The sequence below is a fragment of the Ruditapes philippinarum genome, unplaced genomic scaffold, assembly GCF_026571515.1.
Source record: "Ruditapes philippinarum isolate M1 unplaced genomic scaffold, ASM2657151v2 ctg1057_1_1_1_1, whole genome shotgun sequence".
Taxonomy (NCBI): domain Eukaryota; kingdom Metazoa; phylum Mollusca; class Bivalvia; order Venerida; family Veneridae; genus Ruditapes; species Ruditapes philippinarum.
This window is the reverse complement of record NW_026860546.1, coordinates 31,153-54,620: the sequence shown is the minus strand read 5'-3', so window position 1 is coordinate 54,620 and position 23,468 is coordinate 31,153. Positions and strand designations below refer to the sequence as shown.

At 31.7% G+C, this 23,468-nt stretch overlaps 1 protein-coding gene across 3 annotated transcripts in view; it reads left to right on the top strand.

Annotated features, from left to right (window-relative positions):
* LOC132760542 (universal stress protein in QAH/OAS sulfhydrylase 3'region-like) overlaps positions 1 to 23,468 on the top strand; it is a 73,839-nt gene that overhangs the window by 32,615 nt on the left and 17,756 nt on the right. The gene's annotated exons all lie outside the window — the stretch shown is intronic.

The window sequence follows — 23,468 nt, the reverse complement described above, 5'->3', positions numbered from 1 at the left end:
TCCCAATAAATTGAATACACTTTCATCAAGCTCTTTGATATGTTTAAGTTTATTTTAATACAAAATGTACCTTTAGCAAAACAATGAGATCTAGGACCTAACAATAAACGAATACTTTGTAAAGCTCGGAAGAGAACATAATGATCTAACACCTAAATTTGTAGAAAAAAGTTCTTAGTATAAGTCTTACTTTTACTGTTAGTAAACAAATCACCTTTTTTCATAATGTGAATGTTATTCCTGAGGATAATCACGATAAAGATACTATATTAGCTTAAAAACATTTGTCAGGCTCGATCGTATGTTCATCGTAGAAACACTTGCCACCTGCGTAGTAACCCTTTTATCTTTCTTTTTTTTAAATATAAGAGGAACCATAGAATCCTAGCTAGATTTTTTTCATAATTGCTCACCCTTGTTGATCTTAAGTTTGTATTGCATTTTAAACAGTGGCAGTGTTTATATTTACTGCTATCCTATAATATGATTTTTAACAACGCAATTTTAACATTTACATAAATAAATGATAAATGTATTAAGAATTTTTATAAGCTTTTATTAGATTTTAAGGATGAGGGATAACAAATAACCTTGAAACATTTCTTATAAGTTTGCATGTAATACAATCAGCCTTAACAATAACAGTAATCATAGATGTAATATTATAAATGGTCAATAACACGGTAATAATATTTTTAATTGGAAGAAATGAGCTGACATCCGAGAGAAATCTTCCAGAACAACATGCCGATATCATGATATTAACGATTCGCTTTGATTCTATAATTACAGGAAATTAAAACTGCAAAGCTTCTTGGTAATCATGGGGTTAATCTGATATAGAGTTGTCATTTGGATCATATTAGAACCTGACGATGCGTGCTTGTATAGTGGCTGGCCTTCCGTGTATTATTTTGTAGCAAGGTGATTAAGTCTGAATAACTTGAAATGATTCACATGTTTGGAGTATTTGCTTAGAAAATTCTTTTTTATAAATAAATACATTTATCGATGTTTTACTTAATTAACGTAAAATGAACATTGGTTAAATTGTTAAATATCGTTTTGAAAAGTACTGGTAACAAGATATACTGACATTATCATATCAATAAAACTTTAAACATAATAGAGGTATAATGCACGGGAATTTAAGCTTCAATTGAGCACATTGGTTCAGTTATAATCACTTATAATAAAAACCTATTAGTTTCGTATTATTAGATTCCAGCTAAAATAATCTAGCGGCTGACATTTATGGTTATTACAAAAGTGGGAAATCTTTTTCAACACCTTTCATTGGCAAATTTTATACCATTTGCTCCTTTTCTATTTTTCCCTTTTCCCAACCATTGGGCAAAATAATTAAAATGCAAATAAACCAGGAAAAAAACTCATGTCATGGTACATGAGAAATTAAAAGTTAAACATTATCTCGTTTATTATCAATGAGATGTTAATGACTTATTTCCTTGACATTTACGTTATAGTATCATCATCATGCATAATTGGGTTTTCTTACTACAATTCTGTGTCGTTATAAAATTATGTGTGACGCGATCTGGCTGTTAATTCGAAAAAATAAATTAAATTGAATTGAACATTTATTATCACAAGATGCATTAAAGGGCTTTCCTTGTTCATATTTAAAATACATGTATATGATATATTACAATGTAAAATATTGTTATACCCCCTTAGTTTAAAAGGGGAGTTTAATTAGCAATTGTCATCAAGGGAGGTCAACTGGTTTCGAATCACTGGGGTTAAAATTTCTCTGCGATATTCAATCTAGGATTATTGAAATCTATTAGTTATTTTGTCACTCACACCTAAACAAGTAAAAAATCGGAAAAGCCAATGAAGCAGAACTAAACAATATAAATTTTTTAAAGGAGACCAGAGGTTTAAAAACAAGGTCCTTGCAGATCATAGATAAGCTGTCAAAAAGACACATTTAGATAAGCTTTTTTATTAATTAATCAAAGGATACACATGAAAAGAATCTAACGTTACATTATAAACTGGTGTATTTCCAGTGTGTATAAAAAAAAACAGGACACTTAAAATATAAAATCAAATGCTTCTGAAAATTTTATGTTCCTTCTAAATGAAACAGCATATTGCTACCATTTTTTTTGTACAATTACAGCAAAAATGCTCTGATGGATTAAAACAAATTGCGTATAGTCTGAAGTCAGCCAGTTTGTATAAATATTAGAATTTGCAATAATCAGTGCACCTGGAAAAAGAATTACTGACGCAAACAATTGTAATAATGTTTATCAAAACAAGTGTAAACAAATGCATAGTTCCTCAAGGATGCAAAACCATACAGTTTAGCAATAAAATAACAGTCGATTAGTGCCCATGCATTTCAATGGCACTTAACCAACAAATGTAAATCTAGTTTGTCAGTTGAATTTACATGATCAGGGGGTCGAACGTATAGCGGTGCGATACTCCTTTAAGCGGGGTGAATTCATGCGATACGCCCTAATGGCGAACGGGAGCGAAAACGAAAGTGGGTATGAGCTTCTTTTTTCCAAATATTTGTTTTCTATTGTAATTTTTTTTGAAGAATAGCATTGTGCATGCTGATCAAAACTTATAATTGTGCATGATTGTCAAAATAAAATACTAAATTTTATAGAATTGAGGAAGTTATTGAGGTATTTGTTGCTGCAAATTCAATCGTCAACCTGATATGCACATGCAAACGAATAATGTATCAGTCGTTTTAAAACGAGATATTTGATTAGTTTAAGTCCAACATGTTTATTTTGAAAACAAAACGATATACAAGAGTAGTTTTTCCATATCTATCCGAAAATGTATAAAATATTTCCAGTTTTTTTACTGTACGCCTAATAGTTGGTCCAATAAACCAACTGTACGCACAAATGTTGGTATGTTTTTCTGTAACAACTTCCTCCATGTTCCTCATTACAGTACATTCTTATTCAATTTTTTGATGGAAAATCAAGTTTTGAGTTTGTATGTTAATCATATGAAAACCACAGTGTCAATTAAAACAACAGTGTCAATTAATGTATTATACTATAGTATAGTTAATTTAAATATTCTTTTCCCACAAAGGTTAATCATTAAAAATGAGATAAGTTATGCACAGAAATTGAAATTCTATCAAGTTATCAATAGTCACGATAATATTCGTTTTTGTTTCTTCCATTTTTTTAAGCAAATGGAACTTGAAATTTAATAAAAAAAATACTGGTTTGATTTCCTCTATGGATTGGATGTTATATATTATATACAGAGCACACCATTGTATTTCAGTAATTCTGATGTTTTCATTTGCTCTGTCGCTTTGAATATATAATTAATGCTACTCCATAACCAGTGTTATACCAAACAGCTTTGTGTATTTGCTTATGAAAGCAATTCATACTTTTAGTGATTTAAACATATCTGCCAGTAGTTTTACTTTTAAAAACTGGCTTTGGCTTTTCTCTGCGAAATTTTTAATGTATAGCATAACCCCTAAACTTTTTTGTAAATAATTCATTTCCATAGGAATTACTCTTATTGTTTAAAGCAAGTGTACCAAGAGATTTGTACTGTTACAGGCCAACAGCACTTTTTAACAGTATAAAATCTGGGCAAGTGTTTTTTTATGTGAATAAAAGTATTATAGATTACAGTATCTGTTCGGGAAATAAAATAAATAACACACAAGCGTTTGTGAGTAACAGTAAAATATCAACCCTCCTAAAAATACTGTTTCCCTTGGCTAACATCTTGGCTAACAGTATTTTCCATGGGAAGATATTTTAACTGAAACCCATGGTTATTTATATAACTCCATAAGCACTGTGACTCAATCTAATATTATATACTCAAAAGCTTTTTTTGTTTATTTGCACATGTGTCAGCATTTGTACTTGTGGTACTTTACCTATCTGGCAGTAGATTTGTTCGTTAATCAATTTGTAATGTTTTAATTGCTCTGCAACATTTACAACTGTGTATTTTGCACATGTGAGCATCAGCTGTTCCTAAGAAAGACACTGAGCTGTTGGTGTCCAATGACAGACTGAATTTTGAAATTGTAGTTTTGTGTTTTTTCCTGACAGGCCACAATTATGTGCACTACAAAAATAGCCTGTTCTAAGCAAGATTTTAGAAAAGAATTTTACCACCTAAAGATTTTTACCACCTGGTTTCTCAGTCTCTATCTCTAGAACAGCAGTGAAAATGTACTTTCAATGTATTAGTAGGTTATGTTCAATTCTATTTATAATATGAAAAAAAAATATCAGTTTGACAGCAGCATGTACAAAACGATCTTAGAACCTCATGAAGTAAACAACAGCCCTTATATCACATATTAACTGCTATTTTTCTGAAATGTTCTGCTTTGAAAGTGAGTTAATTTATACAAGATTTCTTAATTGGTTTCTTAAATTCATTCTTACATATTTTGGTCAAATTCCTACTCTTTTTATCTAAGATCTTAGAGTAAAAGGTTACTTTTTTTCCAACTCCTAATTATCACAGGGTAATTATTATTAATTTATTCAAACACCTATATAGATGGTTATACAAAACTTTTTTATTTCAAGTAAATCTTTAAAGAAAGAAGAAGATTTTCAGAATTCCGGAAATGGGCAAATATATGGTAGATATTTTAGTATAATCATAGGAAAACATGTACAGCAGATGTGATAATGAAAAATATATCGAACCTTTAACAGCGTACAGTTTTTTTATCGCACCAAAATTCAGCGTACACTTAAATATTTTGACCAGTAAGCGTCTATGTATAATCGGAGCACAAAGGTACTTGCTAATGCAACTCAATTATGATTACTCTTATAGAATAAAGAAGAAAAAGAAATTAACTATATTAATATAAGCTTGCATTAAGTGATTTACTTCACCGACCCAAATTAGTTGCCGTCAGTTTACCTTCAATAACATTTTTTAGTTTTGAATTTAGCCTCTGTAATTTTGATGAAATGTCTGTCGGTCCTATCTTACAACATCCTCAATACAAATATGCAATTGTAATCAAAGATTTTTAATGAAATACTTAATAAAAAACACTCACTCTGACGTGTGTTTACATAGGTAAATCCGCCATTAGGGCGTATCGCATGAAATCACCTCGCTTAACGGAGTATCGCACCGCTATACGTTCGACCCCCTGATGATGAACAGTAGACAACAGAACAGAAAACAGTACGAGGGGTTATCCAAAAATTCGTGAACTTTTTGAATATCTCTTGAACGTCAATGTGTATTATGATGAAATTTTATCAGCATACTTTGTAGAATATCATCAACACATTTTGAAAGCACCAATAAATAATGATTTTATATTGCTTTTAAATAAGCACATACACGGCACCCGGCGCATGGTAGAAAATCGTATATAGTCATCGTATTTTTTTCCGCTAAAAAACTAATATTTAACGTAGAAAACCCGCTAAACACCGCATGTTTCTTCCATGACGTCATTCAAGTGATTTTTTTTAAATTGTGGACGTCATTTCCCTTAATTTTGGTTGATATCGCTAGAAACGTTAGACGCCGATATTGTTTACAACGGGAAAATGACTGACACGCAGAAATTAGAAAATCGAGCGATCATAAAGTATTGTTGTAATTTGGGTATGACACCTACAAAAACATTTGAACAAAGAAAATAATATTTCACGATCATAAGTGTTTAAGTGGCATAAGAGATTTGGTGATGGACGGGAAAACGTAAAGGACGATAAAAGATGCGGACGAAATACAATTATCAACGCGCGTATGATTGACGACGTCAAAACGTGCCTTAAAAAAGATAGGCGGCAATCCAAAGAAGAAATTATGGAGGCGACCGACTGCAGTTATGGAACACTGTGGCGCATTCTTCATGACCATATGCGTATGTCACGTGTATCAGCGAGATGGGTGCCTAGAATTCTCACAGATGAGGAGCGAAATCACGCGTCCGCGAATCAACAGCATTTCTTCGCCGACACCGAAGGGAACCAGACTTCCTTGACCGTATCATCACGTGCGATGAAACGTGGTTATGGACATTTGATCCTGAAGCCAAGCAACAGAGCTCAGTATGGAAAACTACAAACTCACCCCGCCCTAGAAGGCTCGTGTGAACCGTTGTGGGGTGATAATGTTTGCCGACAAGTCAGGAATCATATTGTGTCACGCAGTTAAACGGAGATGCACCGTAAACTCTGCTTACTACTCAAAAATATGTTGAACTTTATTAAAACTTATTAATTGAATAAAAAAATAATGTATTGAGCCGCAAAGATATTCAATTATTATAATTAATTATTCAATTAATTCATTAATTAGTTATTAATTTAATAATTAAAAGGTATTTACACCACTTTACATGTGTTGAGGCGCGATCTGGTGCATGCTTTGGAAATGAAGAGGCCGGGTCGTCCGATCAACACATTTCTGCTACATCATGACAATACAGCAGCCCATACGGCCGCAGATACCAGACTTGAGTTGTCACTGATGGATATTAAGTGTGTGCCACATCCCGCATATTCACCGGACCAAGCCCCAATGGACTTTGCAGTCTTCCCAGAGGTAACATTGACATTTAATTTAAACTTTAAACAAAACTCAACTTCTACGATGTTTTAAGTTAATAATACAATTTCAAAACAAATCAATAATAAATAACAAACACATTTTTGTTTACATTTAAATGAATATTATATTCGTTACATGGTAATTACAGGTCAAGGGACAATTGCGGGGTCGCCGGTTCCAGTCTATTGCCGATCTCCCGAACGCTACACTGCGAATTCTGTGTCAGTTAGATGAGGCATGGTTTTCAGCTATGTACCAGCGTTGGTTCATCGTCATGAACGATGTGTGCAGGCAGGGGGACATTACGTTGAGAAACAGTAACGGTCATTGACTGCGTAATGTTATTTACAAGTTGTACGTTATAATGACGTTGACGTCAATATATTTTTGGAGTGCGCTGCTGTCACCGACATGTGTTTATGTAAAATTAAATATCGTTGTAATATATGAAGCTATTAACATAATTTTACTGTGTTTATTTGTTTTTAATTCTTCTAAACAGTGTAAGATTTTCAAACCAATATCTCAAATATATTTTACGCAACAAAGAAAGTTCACGAATTTTTGGATAACCCCGCGTACGTTGCCGCTGCTCATTAAGTCACATATCTCGTTTTCAGGTTCAAAACAGGAAGGGGTCAAACAAAAACAACATTTCAACCTTTCTCGAATGTAGCACGAGCATGTACAAATAAAGGACGGATATATTCGGTCAAGCAAGGCGTTAACATGATTTGTATACGAATACATACGATTGTTCTACGGTTCCAAGTACGGTCTAGTACGGTCTGGTACGATTTAACACGAATTTTACTCGATTTACTCGACTTTCACAGGGTTTACATAGGGTCGCCGACTTTTGTTTGTTTATGTTTTGATATAAGTTTACCCGTTTTGATGACTTTGCTTCATATTTTTTTCTAAATTTCAACAAAGAAACACCTATATATGTGAATATTGGTTACATAAAACAATGCCAGATGCAACAGATGACAGGATAAGAAAATTAGAAATCATGATAAGACTGATAGACATTGATGGTACACCAGCTCATCAGACTAGGCAGGGTCATCAGGTTGGAGTGGTCGGCGGGCCTGCATGGCCCTTCTTGTATTCCTTCTGTGTGTGAGAACCTTCTTGTTTGGATGCATTCTAGTATGATACAGCAAGAACTCCGGGTAGATCTAGCAGTTGATGGTGGCAGCAGGTAGTTGTGGTTTTCGTTGTACAGTTCGTGCTGACGTAGAGGCCGTGTAAGACCGTACGAGACAGAGTACTATACCGTGTCTTCTGTGTATGATTCGTACTTGAACCGTTTTGGTCGTATGGCATTCGTATGAAACCGTGTGCGCACTCGTAAGAATCGTACCGTGATCTGGTGACATTCGGGTGTTAATCGGGTGTTGGATGTAGGACTTGGGGACCTCTCGAACGACTCCATACGATTTATGTACGATTTTGGCACGGTTGGGCTCACTCGTGGAGTGGACTTCAAATACGGTTGTATATACGGTCTCATACGGCGTCATGCGGTCGTTTATACGATCATACACTGAAATAACATCCGTACCATTTTTTTAAAGTTTTAAAAATCATACACGGCTTACACGGACACACTCGAACGATCCGAGTGTAACTAGGATAAACTCACGATTGGTCCGGTTGTATGTACGGTTTACACGGGTGGCCAACCGTATAACCGCGTATTCTGTGTGAGACGGGCTTAAGCCCTAACGCACTACATATACGAATGCAAGTCAGTTCGCTCGACTTTAGAAACAATTTTGTTGTTTGTGATTCAACACCGATTTTTATCTTCTTTCGGGTTTACGACATCACAAAAAAATATGTACGATGAGCACTGATATGCATATTTGATAAATTTAAAACAACAACGGTGAAAATCTTAAGGCTCTATAGTATATGTATATATATTTCGGGTACACAAAGAAGTTTAAGAAAGTGTCGGGGTAAGAGATTATCAAAGACTTATTAGATTTAAAACATCCATGATGTAGTGACGAGCACAGAAACAGCGATATTCAAATGGTTAAAAAAAAATTGTAGTTCAGTATCTTTCTATTTATCTTTCATACATGCAAGTTATGGATTGCGTTGACTACGTGAACTAATAGAAGACAAAAATAGTACCCCATCATTTGCTATTGTGCTTATGAAATAGAAAAAACAAGATACCTCACTATGATAAAACTTTTGGAAAAGATGGATATTTGTAGAGCAGTGAAAACATGAAATATAATATGTTGAAATTGTAGACCAGAATCGGTTTGACAGAATAAAAGAAAAAAACAAGATACTTCAAAATAAATGCATTTTAATGTCTGGAACCTAACTGACATGCTTAAACAGAAAAAAAAAATACAATTTTGTCTGAAAAATGTTTTATAAAGATCTTTTTATAGATACAATGAGAACTCTTATCGTCTTAAGAAGGAGACGAAATGTCTCAAACAGATCCGGCATAATAGACAGCATATAAGAGATGAAGTGCTATCTTTGGCTTGAAAGTTCATATGTTATGCTTAATTTTCATGTATGATATTAAACTTAAGTTTCCTTTTTCCTTTGCTTTGAATCTTTTGAAAATAATTAAAGTATATTGCTGGAGATAGAATACAAATTTTCAAATAGAGAAATTGTTGAGTAGGTTTAAATACCATTACATGTACGAGAAAGAACATGTATAAAATAAAACAAGTTTTTTATAAATTGTCTAAATGTTTATTTGAATTTATTTAACAGAATAGAACATATTTCATTTTCAATATACCTTGCATATATCACTTTCCCGATTGCACTATCTTATACAAATCTCTTTAATGCACAAAGTTTTCAATTGTATAGGTAACTATGAATGGGTACTCTCTTTTAAGCTTAGAATGTAGGTTAATTTGTATTTAAATGTATTTAACTATTTCCTACATGACGCGAAAAACTTGAAATTTAATTCAAACTGTAATATTATAATAATTTGAAATTGAACAATTTTATACCCTCACTAAGATAAAACATTTGGAAAAGATGGATATTTGTAGAGCAGAGAAAACATGAAATATAATATGTTGAAATTGTAGACCAGAATCGGTTTGACAGAGAATGCTCATCTGTGACATGAGAAGTGCAACGTCACAAACTCTTCTTATATGCTCAGCAGGACAAAGGCCGTAGTTTTAAATTTCGATGAAACAGCAATTCGTTTCTAGCAAATGCAAGGTAAATTGGTGCCAATAATTAAAATGTTATCGCTTAACAGCATATTCTAAGTAAGAAATGATGCCAGTTTTTTCACAATGGTATTTTGTGACATAAATTGCAGACAAATGTCTGCAAAGATATTACAAAATGTTATTTTCAGTTCATAAGCGAACATCTTTACATAACTTAGAAATAGAATACTATTGAAATAGTTTTTTTTTTCAGAAACTTATACTTTTTTTAAAAGAAGAACTATTTGGTGCTATACATTTTATCATTGAATGAAAGGTGAACTTGGCATTGGTCAGCATCCTCGAAATAACTGAAACTGTAAGTTATGGTGGCTGATTTTTGCAATTCGTGTTTTCGCCCCGCGGCCCCGACAAGCTAAAAGTCGAAAATTAACAAGTCAAATTGGCGGGGGCGCGGAGCGAAAACTCGCGAATTAGCGAGGGCGCGGGGCGAAGTTTAATGAATACAACTTCCTCCCGCGGGGGCGCGGAGCGAGATTTAAGAAATAAAACGGCGGGGTCGCGGGACGAAAACACGCTAATTAGCGGGGGCGCGCGGCGAAGTTTTACCCGCGACCCCGCCAAGCGAAAAGTCGAAAATTTACAAGTTAAAATGGCGAAAACACGCTAATTGACGAGGGCGCGGGGCGAAGTTTAATAAATAAAACTTCGATATTCTAGCTAGATATTCTTCGATATTCTAGATATTCGATATTCGATATTCTTGATATTCTAGCTTTTCATTCAAAGTTTGTTTTGGTGCCAGCGGACAGGGCGGCTAATAATATTATAATTGTATGACGAATCCATTACATTAACGTTTTGCATAAGGAACTAAATAGTACTAATGCGTATTCTAAAACCTCTGCCTCCGAAAAAGACATTGTAAACAATCATATTACTAATATTTCCAATCTTAAAGTCCAAATTTATGAAAAAGAACTCAAACTTCCTATTATGTATTGGATTCCTAAATTACATAAAAAACCTTACAAAGCCAGATTCATTGCTAATTCTACATCTTGCACAACAAGTAAACTTTCTATTTTATTGACGTCTTGTTTGACTGCCATTAAAACACATGTAATTAGATATTGTGATAAAGTCTATGAAAACACAGGCAAACATCTCTTTTGGTCAATTAAAAATTCTGGTGAAATCTTTGATAAATTCAAGATTAAGAACTGTCAGTACATACGATTTTTCTACACTTTATACAACTTTGCCACATAAATTAATCAATGATAAACTAATTTCCCTAATTCAGAAAACGTTTGCACGGGAAAAAGTTACCTTTCTAGCATGTAATTCTAACAAAGCTTTTTTTACTGTGACGAAGTTTGTAGAGCACTCTCTTTTCTTTTGGACAATATTTATGTCAGGTTTGGTAATACCCTATTTAAACAGATCATAGGAATTCCTATGGGTACTAATTGTGCACCCCTGGTCGCCGATTTGTTTTTGTACTGCTATGAAAGAGACTTTATGTTGAGTCTCTCTGAAGATAAACAACAAGATGTTATAGTCGCATTTAATAATACTTCCAGATACCTTGATGATATTTTTAATTTAGATAATCCTTATTTTGATCAAATGGTGTCTGACATTTATCCACATGAACTACAACTTAATAAAACGAACTCTTGTAATTTTAGTACATCATTTTTGGATCTTCATATTACTATCAACAACAATTCTATTCACACGAAAATCTATGATAAAAGAGATGACTTTGACTTTTGTATAGTTAATTATCCACATTTAGATGGAGACGTACCCCATGCAACATCTTACGGGGTTTATGTTTCTCAGTTAATTAGATTCGCTAGAGCTTGTAGCAACGTAAAGGATTTTAACGAGCGGAATATTTTTATTACCAACAAGCTTCTAAAACAGGGCTACCGCTATCATAAATTACGGAAATATTTTACTAAATTTTACAATCGTAACTTTGATTTAATTTCTAAATTCAATAGTGATTTAAAAACTCTTTTGCGACAAGGGATTAGCCAGCCTGGTTTTTATGGCTATGTGATTTACTAACTTCGTAAGATTTTGGGTCATGGTAATTTTTCTGCTGTTTTTACTAAAATCATTAAACGTTTTATTAAAAGAGGTTATGACCCTACTATCTTAAGACATACTGCATGTTTAGTGTTCAACCCTTTTACAGTTGGACACTACGCTTTCCTCTTTTGATTACATCTGACGGACCGAGTTGAAGACTCTATGATGGATAGTTCGTAAAGCCCTTTGGGACTGAATTGTCTTAATGTTCGTCTTCTGCCTTGCTTCGTCGGGCCCTTGTAGGTGATTTTCTTGTTGCTCTGTCTTCCTTTAGGACATTGAGTACATTTGTTATGGTCATTGGGTTTTCTTTTATATGTTTCTACATGATCATTTTAGTGTTTTACTTATTTAACCTTTTGTAACCATGACAACTGTTAGAATTTCACTTGGCGGGGATTCATTTTATTTACACTGTCTCGTTTATAGGAACATGGTGGGGCTAAGAGCGAGGTTTGGTGCACCATTAACCGGTTTAAACTCCCCAGCAGTCATTATTATGCTGCTGACCGTTCCAAGGCGGCGCCCCTCTGTGTTCCTCAGATGTATGTCTATGTCGTTTCTTACTGTTTTGGTGACACTTTTGTTTGTGTCCCTTGTTGTTTTCTCGTCCAGGGTAAGTATCTTCCCCATTGCCTCTAGTTTTTTTTACTTTGATTAACGCCCCCCCCCCCTTCCCCCGGTCTCCTGTCCCCATCCCCTTTGTGGGCATATTATTCTTTTCTTTTAATTCCTAATCAGTTACAAATTATTTATCATTTAATGATTAACCCGTCCGTGCTCTGTCTTTGCCCTGTCCTGTTTTTGTTTGGGGTCCGCCTGGGCTCCTTGCCACTGGTTCTTGTTGCTGGGTCATATGGGGGTTGCGTTCATTGAACGCCGCCTTTCCTTGTTGATCTTGTTTATCATATTTCGTCCCGCGGGGGCGCGGAGCGAGATTTAAGAAATAAAATGGCGGGATCGCGGGACGAAAACGCGCTAATTAGCGAGGGCGCAGGGGCGGAGTTTAATACATAAAACTTCGCCGCGCGTCCCCGCTTATAAGCGTGTTTTCGTCCCGCGACCCTGCCAAGCGAAAAGTCGAAAATTAACGATTTAAAATGGCGGGGACGCTAATAAGCGTGTTTTAGCTCCGCGCCCCCGCCGTTTTATTTCTTAAAGACATTTTCTACAGTTTTATGAAAATTTAATCCTTTCATAGAATTTTCTTAATTTTTTGTATGATAAGTAAAATTTAATGGCGAATTCAAAAATAAAAAGAAAAATATATGTTGACGTGTTGGATTTCTTGTAAAATGGCAGTTTCCATGGTAACCATATATCTAAAAACTGTTAATATAGCCAAAGTGTGTTATAACAAATAGAAAATGTATAAGATAGCTTAATACACACAACAAGCAATGTTTTATGCAAAGATAACCTTATCCAATGATTCTGTATGAAACAAATGATAATCTAAACATATTTCTTAAAAAATGAGTTTTCCGTGCTCCTTAACTGAATAAAAAATGAGAAAAATAAATATGAATTCTGTGAATAGTTAAAGATATTGAAAAAATTGTTTTATAGGATTTTCTAATTTTTTTGTATTTTGTGTAAAATTTAATGACAAATTCAAAAATTAAAAGAAAAATATATGTTGGCGTGTTAGATTTTTTGAAAAATGGTAGTTTCCATGGTAACCGTATATCTCAAAACTGTCAAAATAGCCAAACTGTGTTATAAAAATGTACAAAACAGCTTATTACACACACAATTAAACATATTTTCAAACAAAACTTGCTTTATTTAAGGGTTCTGTATAAAACAAACGATAATCTGAACATATTTCTTTAAAAAATGAGTTTTTCATGCTTTTTAACTGAACAAAAAATGAGAAAAATAAAGTTTAACATGAATTCTGTAAATAATTCAAGCTATCAAGAAATTTCTTTCATAGAATTTTCTACATTTTTGATAAATCAAGTAAAATTGCATGGTGGATTCAAAAATAGAAATAAAAATATATGTTGACGTGTTAGTTTTTTTTTGTGTAAACGGGCAGTTTCCATGGTTACCGCATATGCCAACTGTCAAAATTACCACGCTTTCGTAAGAAATATCAGTGTTATACTAAATGCATTGTCATATATACAACAAAAACAAGTTGTATTATAAATTTCTATTTCTTTTGATGTTATATTAAGTAATGATACTAAATATTTTTTAGAACAGGTTATAAATTAAGGCCATATTATTTCTTCGACCGACTAACATACCCGAACAGTAAGCAAATAATCAGAAATTTACAAAGAAAATAATGAAAATCGGAACATTTCTTCGATATTATTTTTGTTTTTTATTCAAAGTTTTTCTAATATATCATTTTAAACTTCTTTGCCCACTTGTCTGCAATAATTAAAAGGCAACGCACTTTCGTCATTATACCACAAGTGGGTGGGGTAACGCGCGCAGAATCATCATCAATGCTGTCGTACTAATGCTAGGAGAAATCCTTTATCTGATGTTGTCTAAACGTTCTCTTATTCTTTTGAATCGATCTCCTCCTGAACATTTAGAAATATCTATTTTGTATTATTTACTCATTATTTGCTTGTGGCCGAAATTTAAACAGTTATCCGAGTACTATTAAACTTGACCTTCTTTTTGAAGAGTAATTATCCGTGATTATCTTTCTTGGATGCGCATAACGATGCGCACAAAAAACTACCGAAAACGTCTTTAAATCTCGTCCTGCGCCCACGCTAATTAGCGTGTTTTCGTCCCGCGACCCCGCCGTTTTAAATTGTTAATTCTCGACTTTTCGCTTGGCGGGGTCGCGGGACGAAAACACGAATGGCACAAATCAGCCACCATAGTAAGTAGACATTTTCTTATTTTCTTTACTTTTAAATCTGAAACAATTGCTGCTCCGAATTAACGAGAATTTATCAGTGGAATTGATTTGTTAATAAACTGTACATACATGAAAAGAAATATTATCAACCGTTTTTCATTACGTTTTCAGTTTTATTCCCAAGGCAGTTAAGTTTATTTATGCAGAATAGTTACAACGATAAGATCACAGTTCAAATTATCGTAAAATTCGTTCTCAAGTTATCAATTTTAATAAGTAACATATTTTCCGTCGACGTTTGATGATATTTATATATACAAATATAAGTCTTTTATGATCTTTTGCTAATATTTGACTGCCAAAGATTAAGAAAACGAGATGCGACTTACGTGCTATAAATACGCTATCACAAAAGGAAAATGAAATAAAAAAAGTAGTGTTTGTTTTTCAGCGAAATGAAAGACACACAAAAAACCAAGACAAGATATGTAAGTACATTCATTATTTAAGAATCGCCTGAGTGTTCTAATCGTTCTTTATATACTAGGTAGAACGGACACTTTTAAGTTACTTTTTCAATTTTCTAATACATTAAACTATATTTAACTACAGTAGACATGTACCTGACTTCAGGTGCATGAAAGAAGAAAAAATGAGTAAATACTATAGAATCATTATTCAAAGTTTATATTTATATTACTCATACATATACCATTTGTGTCGTGAATGTATGACTCTATCTAAATAACGGGCTATGAAATAACAAACATATTGAATCATGTTGTGAATCATTCGTTACCTATCAATCATGATGAACACAAAAACGAAAGACCATGTAACAGTTATTTACATCATCTATTCACTGTGTGTAACAAATGATGGGAAAACATGCAAATATTAAAGATGTATCCTTTGATATTACCGATATTCAAGCTCATTTATTGCATTTATTTCATGTGACAAAAATGCATTTTATATTTTCATTCTTTTTGTTGATTTATATCTGCTTTTTTATTGTTGTTGTAATTGTTGTTGTTTGTTGTTGTTGTTGTTTTTTCATTTTCTTTCTTATTTTAGGTTGTTTCTTTTCTTTCTTTTTGTTGTTATTGTTGTTGTTATCATAATTATTACTTATGTTTATTTTTATACGCTAATTGACATATAAAATATAATTATAGTTAGTACATTTGATAAAGAAAAGTACTTCTGATAGTTTACATTTAACAAGACTGAAGTGGGATTTTTTACTGTAATTGCAAAAAAAATTGGTTTTCCTCTTATCATTGAATGACAGAAAGAAACAACCACATCAGAAAAACAACAACATAAGATTCTCTTGATTGTTAAGTCATTTCTAGACACTAGAAATCAATAGGAGATGGTCTCTCAAGAATAATAATAAACTGGTTGAAAGAATGATAATATGTTAAAAAGGTGCCTACTTAAAACAATATAAGTCAATAATTGTCATATTTCCTCGTATATCTCATTGACATTAACAATATTGCCAGAAAACCACTAACAATTTATATAGTATTCTTTATAACTCTATTTTTATCCAATAATTATCAATAATTATATGTATCTTTAATTCATTTCCGATCTTATATAGTTAAATATTCATGTTAAGCAGCAGGGATAAGAAAGCTATGAAATGTTGTTGTAATGATGATTCTAAACTTACAATATTCTACAAGAGGTTCACTTAGGGTTTGCCCTTTCTCTTGAGTTGCAAATATTTTCATTTTCATTGAATAAGATTTCGTAATATCAATGAATATTTCTAAGTGTGAATCATATACAATGGTTTGATTATTTTTGAGTTTCAGTCATATTCAAGGGTTTGATTAAATTTTTTTTGCTTGAATCATATACAAGGGTTTGATATTTTTAAGCTTGAATCATTCACAGGGGTTTGATTATTTTTAAGTTTAAATCATATTCAAGGGTTTGATTATTTTTAAGTTTGAACCATATACAAGGGTTTGATTATTTTTAAGTTTGAATCATATACAAGGATTTATTCTTTTTTAAGTTTGAATCATATTCAAGGGTTTGATTATTTTTTCGTTTGAACCATATACAAAGGTTTGATTATTTTTAAGCTTGAATCATATACAAGGGTTTGATCATTTTTAAGTTTAAATTATATTCAAGGGTTTGATTATTTTTACGTTTGAACCATATACAAAGGTTTGATTATTTTTAAGTTTGAATCATATACAAAGGTTTGATTAATTTTAAGTTTGAATCATATACAAGGATTTATTCATTTTTAAGTTTGAATCATTTTCAAGAGTTTGTTTATTTTTAAGTTTGAATCATATACAAGGGTTTGATTATTTTTAAGCTTGAATTATTTACACAGGTTTGATTATTTTTAAGTTTGAATCATATACAAGGTTTTAATTATTTTTAAGTTTGAATCATATACAAGGGTTTGATTATTTTTAAGTGTGAATCATATACAAGGATTTGATTTTTTAAGATTGAATCATATACAATGGTTTGAATTTTTTTAAGTTTGAATCATATACAACGGTTTGATTATCTTTAAGTTTGAATCATATACAACGGTTTGATTATCTTTAAGTGTGAATCATATACAACGGTTTGATTATTTTTAAGTGTGAACCATATAATTATAAGGAGATTTTTAAGATTTATGGTTTGATTTTTTTAAGTTTGAATCATATACAAGGATTTGAATATTTTTAAGTTTGAATCATATACATAGGTTTGATCATTTTTTAAGTTTGGATCATATACAAGGGCTTGATTATGAATATTTTTTGGTGTAAATCATATACTAGGGTTTGAGATGTCTCGATTAAGTGAAGTTATAATTCAAATCATTATCAGATCATATATTATGTATCTACAAATTCTATGGAGTTTTGCAAAATATGTGAACAATTATATGAACATTTATGCTTTAAATGTCTTCATAAAGTAATAAAGGTTTATTGTAATTTGGTGTTTTACTTATATAAAACTCTGTGATTCTACTTTGTGAAAAACATACTATTCATACTAGAATGTTATAATTTGTGTGAATTAGTTACCTAATTGTACATGAATATGTGAGGAAGCTATCCAGCTAGCTTACGGAACGTCGGTGGTTCTACTCAGGTGCCCGTTCGTGCCTGAAATAATGCACGGAAGGGCACCTGAGGTCTTCCTCCACCAGTAAAGCTGAAACGTCGCGATATGACCTATACTGTGTCGATGTGACGTAAACCCCAAAACAAACAAATACATGAATATGTAAATAGTAATACATTGCTTTACAAATGATAGTTAAAGCGTATTGAGATAATACTGCCTCCGTGGTCGAGGGGTTGGAGTCGATGACTTCTAATCCAGTTACATCTCTGGCGTGGGTTTGATCCCCGGGAGATGCTTTGATAGTTTAGCGCGGAGGTAGGTAGTCTAATACTGGTGTAACTCTCCAGGAACGATGGTTAGGAAACTACCCGCCTACATGACTGAAATACTGTTGGGAAAGGGCGTAAAATGAAACAAACAAACACACAAACAAACCTCAGAAATGAACATAAGAAACCGCAACAATGTGGATTTCTAACTGGGATCATTCAAACTATGACGGGAAACATTTACTTAGAATTACAGAATGGCATTCCACTAATAAAGGATAATAAGGAAACCAAACATTTACAAATTTTATGAATCTACATAAAGTGGTTTATGAGTTTCGAGTCCAATTATAGTTCTTTGAACTTATAAATAAGGGAAGCATTACCAATACAATTAAGTTACACTAATGTTTTATGTATCCTTCCTGTTCGATTAATTAAGTAAGATCTTGTATGTTGTAATTAAGAATGTAACATACGGTTAACCAACATTAAAGGCACGTATATATCAGTTTCCTTCCAACACAATTAGTATATTTAATACTTTGCTGTGGTTATACAAAAAAATAAAAGCTTTGTACATTATAGTTAAATTTAACAAAAAAACATTTTTTTTTTTTGCAAATATAAATGCATTGGAAATATTTCTATTGAAAATATGTACAAGACAATATGAGAAATATATTTCTCATTACCTCCCTTTATTTACATGAACTGTTAAATTCGGTCATATCTTTGTAAGTTATGCTTATTGTACTTGTAACTAATGACACTGATAATTCTTTATTTTAGCGTCAGGTTTAATATAATTATAAGACCATAATTATTTTGAGGGACAGGGACTCATAAAGAAAATGTATTTTTTAGCTTTTGTTTTAAGTATTTTTCTATGCAAAAAACTGTAAATAAATTTTTAAAACAATTTAACAAACAAAAAGATTATAGACCCTTTCATTTAAGACCGTATTCAAGTTGTCGCCCTTGGATGACGTCATTGGGGGATACTGTGGACAATGCCGATACGATTGAGTACACTTATAGAGGGATATAAAGATCTTAATCCTTTCTCTTGTAAGATTGGCAGATTGAAATTGCCAAAATTTTGTGTAATTGAATAAGATATTACATAAAAAGGATGTTGAAATGAATAAAAATGTTAACTATAATAAGGGTAACGATTTGTTTTAATAGTAGACCATATTGCTGGGTAACTGATCATGATTACCATTTTCGTTAGATTCTTAATAATGAAAACACAATAGAAAGTTTAAGATTTTTACAATATTTTTTTTTTACTAAAGATGGCAGCATTTTGGCGGTCAATTTAATATATAATTGAAAAAGTATAAACAACGCGATAAAAAAGCTTGTGTATATATGCATTATCAAAGGTTGTATACATGTGAAGGACGATATCATTTAAAATATCTTATCAGTATAAAGGGTTCTTACTTTGTTTACAATCAGAAGACAGACTGTTAAATACATACATGTATTATGTTATCAAATTATGTAGAATACTTTAATGATTAATATAACCAATTTATAGAAGTGGCAATGTGAATTGTCAATTATCATATTGTATATAAAACATTATTTTATTAATATGTAGAACGATTTATTGATTAGATAATAAAATTGTAGAAGTGATTATTAGAATTGTACATTTAAGGCAAAACCAAATAACATTACATGTACTTGCAATGTAAAAACACATCATTCTAACGAATATCTAGGAATAGATCCGGTCAGATTTGTAGTAAAATAAGTAAGTTTTGCAACGAGTGTTAACGACTGAAGGAAACCAATTTAAACTTTCTGCTGTTTATAAGACATGAAACAAATGAAAAACTAAATCAAACTGACAATTTCAATCAGAATGGCATATAAAAATGTGTTGCTGTTTGCTAATTTTCTCCTATTTCACAAATCGAAAAAAGTTTCGAACAATTAATCAATATTGACATGATTTTCAGGAGCAGGACAGCCAAATAGATATCGCTTGGTATCTCAGACACAAAACAAATAAAACTAGATCGGCAAATAGAGTGAATATAAATCAATTTCATATACATTTTGTGTTGTTTACGTATAATATTTCATAAAGCATACTGTAACTATAGGCAAATATTATTTGTTATGGTACATTAATTTATATTAACTAGGAAGTGCATAAATCCGGTAGTATTTGCTTTATTTACTATATCAGTTGTACAAGTATAATTTGCGACCTTCTAAATTTAGTAAAACAAATTAACAAATATTTTACAACATTACACCTGACGGTCTATGCGTTTAAAAGATTTTAGCTACTTTGAACAACAAACAAAGAAACACAAAATCACTTAGGTGTTTGGTAATGATTTACAGGTGATATGCCTAATAAAGTTCATATTAACATACAATTTGTATTGCTGTGTAAATGTTTATATATCTTAATATACTTTTTATCTATATCTAAAATGTGTCAAACAAGGAAACAACGGAAAGTTCTCTATTGAGGGTGTTTATTTATTTAAATGACGGGACTAGAAATAGTTTTCAATAATTTGTTGATCATTCAATCTAGGTCTCGATAAATAAGTGCAGATTTTGAGCTCATTTCCTCACCTCGTTGTTCCTGAAAAACAATTTTCATTGTGCAAAATCCCTTAAAATTGAAAACGTTACAATGCTTTTCACTCAAAATTGGGCAAATCAAAAGCATCATCGATTAAATTTTGAGTATATTTCTTTATTTTACTTTTCAGATTTTTCCATTTTAAATGCCTTACATTATCTATGTAGTACTAAGATTTTCATTTTTCTTTGCCTATAGGCTTTTTGATATCTATTGTTTACGAAATATTCTTTGTGACCGCAAACTGTGTTGCAAGGTTAAATAACAATTTCATTAATAATATTTTATGAAACACTTCATGAATTTATCTTTATCGTATTGGTTAATACAATAACGACAGTTCCTTTCTGAAAAATCTTAATATAATATTGTTCAATGAAGATATCCGGTTATTTTAATTATTTTCATTATCATACATAAACACGTATCAACACACACGTAAAGCAGTTAAAACGTTTATACTTTTACGTATGTAATTATATTTTTTAAAAATCCAAGAGGGTATTTCATTGTCAATTTTGTGACATTCAACAAAGTCAGAAAAATAACGAGAATTTGTGGTTGGGCAGATATTGAAATTGAATACACCCCTTTTAAGTAGTGTTTTAAACCAGTCAAAGTATTTTACGCGTGTAATCATCCGCCTGGTTGAACGAATCGTATTTCCTCATCCAGCGGAAGATATTTATCATTTCCCATTTTATGTAAACAACCTATTAAGAAATGTAATCTTGCACATAATTATGTTAAACTCATAAAAACATTAAAATTGAATGCCTACGTAGATGTCACACATTAATACATGTACAATTAAAGCAAGTCATATCAACACTGAATCACATCCGTGTTTAACATTGTAACGAAAAATAATACATTTTTAATTCATATCCGTTAAGTAAACCGATATGGATAAACTAGTCCAAGATATTTCTCTATTACTGGACGTAAAAACATGTTCTATAGCGTACGGGTGTCACAGCAAAATTAAACTAGAAATATGTCTAAAATTTCATTTGAAAGGCTATTTCGAGCAATGGAACATTTGTATGGATTTGTTGTCAGATAGTTTTACCACGCTGCCCGCTCTATTGCGAAATATTCTCGTTTAAATGTCTTTTATATTTTACACCATTAGTTTGACATGAATATATTTCATTACGATGAGGTGATATTCTTCTCTTTGTGGTGACAAAAGAAACACTTTTCTATCTTTGTATATTCTCTGGTAAAACTGATTACGTGAGTTTTTGCAAAAGATATAATACATAGGAACTACAGCGGTGGAAAATACGCTGATTTATTTTGTAAACTTTATTGTTTCTGTATACTAATCATTGAGGTTTTCTTCTTTTAAAGCGCATGTATGTATTCATCATAACTTACTATATAAGTTACCAATAATTTACTTCCATATGTATACAATCGTATATTATTTTATTGGCCAATAGTACATCCATGATAATTAAACAACATTCAATGTATGCATTTCACAATTATATCTCACACTGCAATTCAATCAGCGTATTCGATCGGTAAAATGCAGGAAGATTATTGATAGATATTATGTAAGATTGTCTCTTTATTTATTACAATATATTTCATAAGGAAGTAAATATATGTCAATATATCCGATCATAAATTAACAACTGAAACTTAAAATTCACTATACATTACCCTACTGTTTTAAAACAAAAATATATGCACTGATGTGCAAGTGTTAACCAATCATATATGAGAAAGGACTGGTTGAATTTGTGTATTCTTGTGCAATCTTTTTCAAGCAAGAACAAACTATAATGTAAAATATAGCATTCACCGGAATATCATTATCAAAATCATCATCATCACCAGCATCATCAAATTTAAAAAGGCTTTATCATCATCATAATTATCATCAACACTACCATCATTAAAATCATCACCGTCACAACAATAATCATCATCACGCAACAACCCCCATCAAGATTACAATCACAACCATTATAACTACAATCCCCACTGTCACTTCCATAATTATCACCATCTCCGCCACCACTACCACAAGCATCACCTTCTTCATCATCACCAGTTTAATCATTGTAAGATTTAATCATTTATTTCTTGTTACAAAATAAAAATGATAAGTTATTATATCACGCGTGTGTTTTAAATCTGTTAGCTAATCACTAGGTCAAAATCGTTATTATATCTATGACATATTGTTTAACGATATGGTTATTTTTGCCGATCCCTCAATAACATGTTTGAAACATCCGCTTGGTGGACTATGAAACAAGGAAAGACTTCGATACACGTGATGTAGCTTGGTTATGTCACACCCTTCCTGTCGGTTTTATTAACTAAATTAATTCTTTTCATCTAATTTATATTTATCTTATACATCACTCATAACTGCATTCTACTTGTTAAATTTTGTAACATACATGTAAAATTTACACTATAATAACAATGTATTTTCTTCATATTTTGCATACGAAAAAGCATTTTTGAAGCCAACAATTGACATTTTGTAACAAAACTTAAAGATCTAAGTTTTTATTCAACTTTTTATATTACATTTCGAACTAAGATATTTACCTATATATTTCCTGATAAACACATGATGTTCTTGTAAATTCATGTTTATAATCCATGAAAGAACGTGTAATATCGTAAAATCACATTGATATAATTCCAGACAGGTAAATACACCATGTAACTGTGGATTTTATTTTGAAACATACAACTTGTAATGATAATGTTAAAAGTATTTTAAG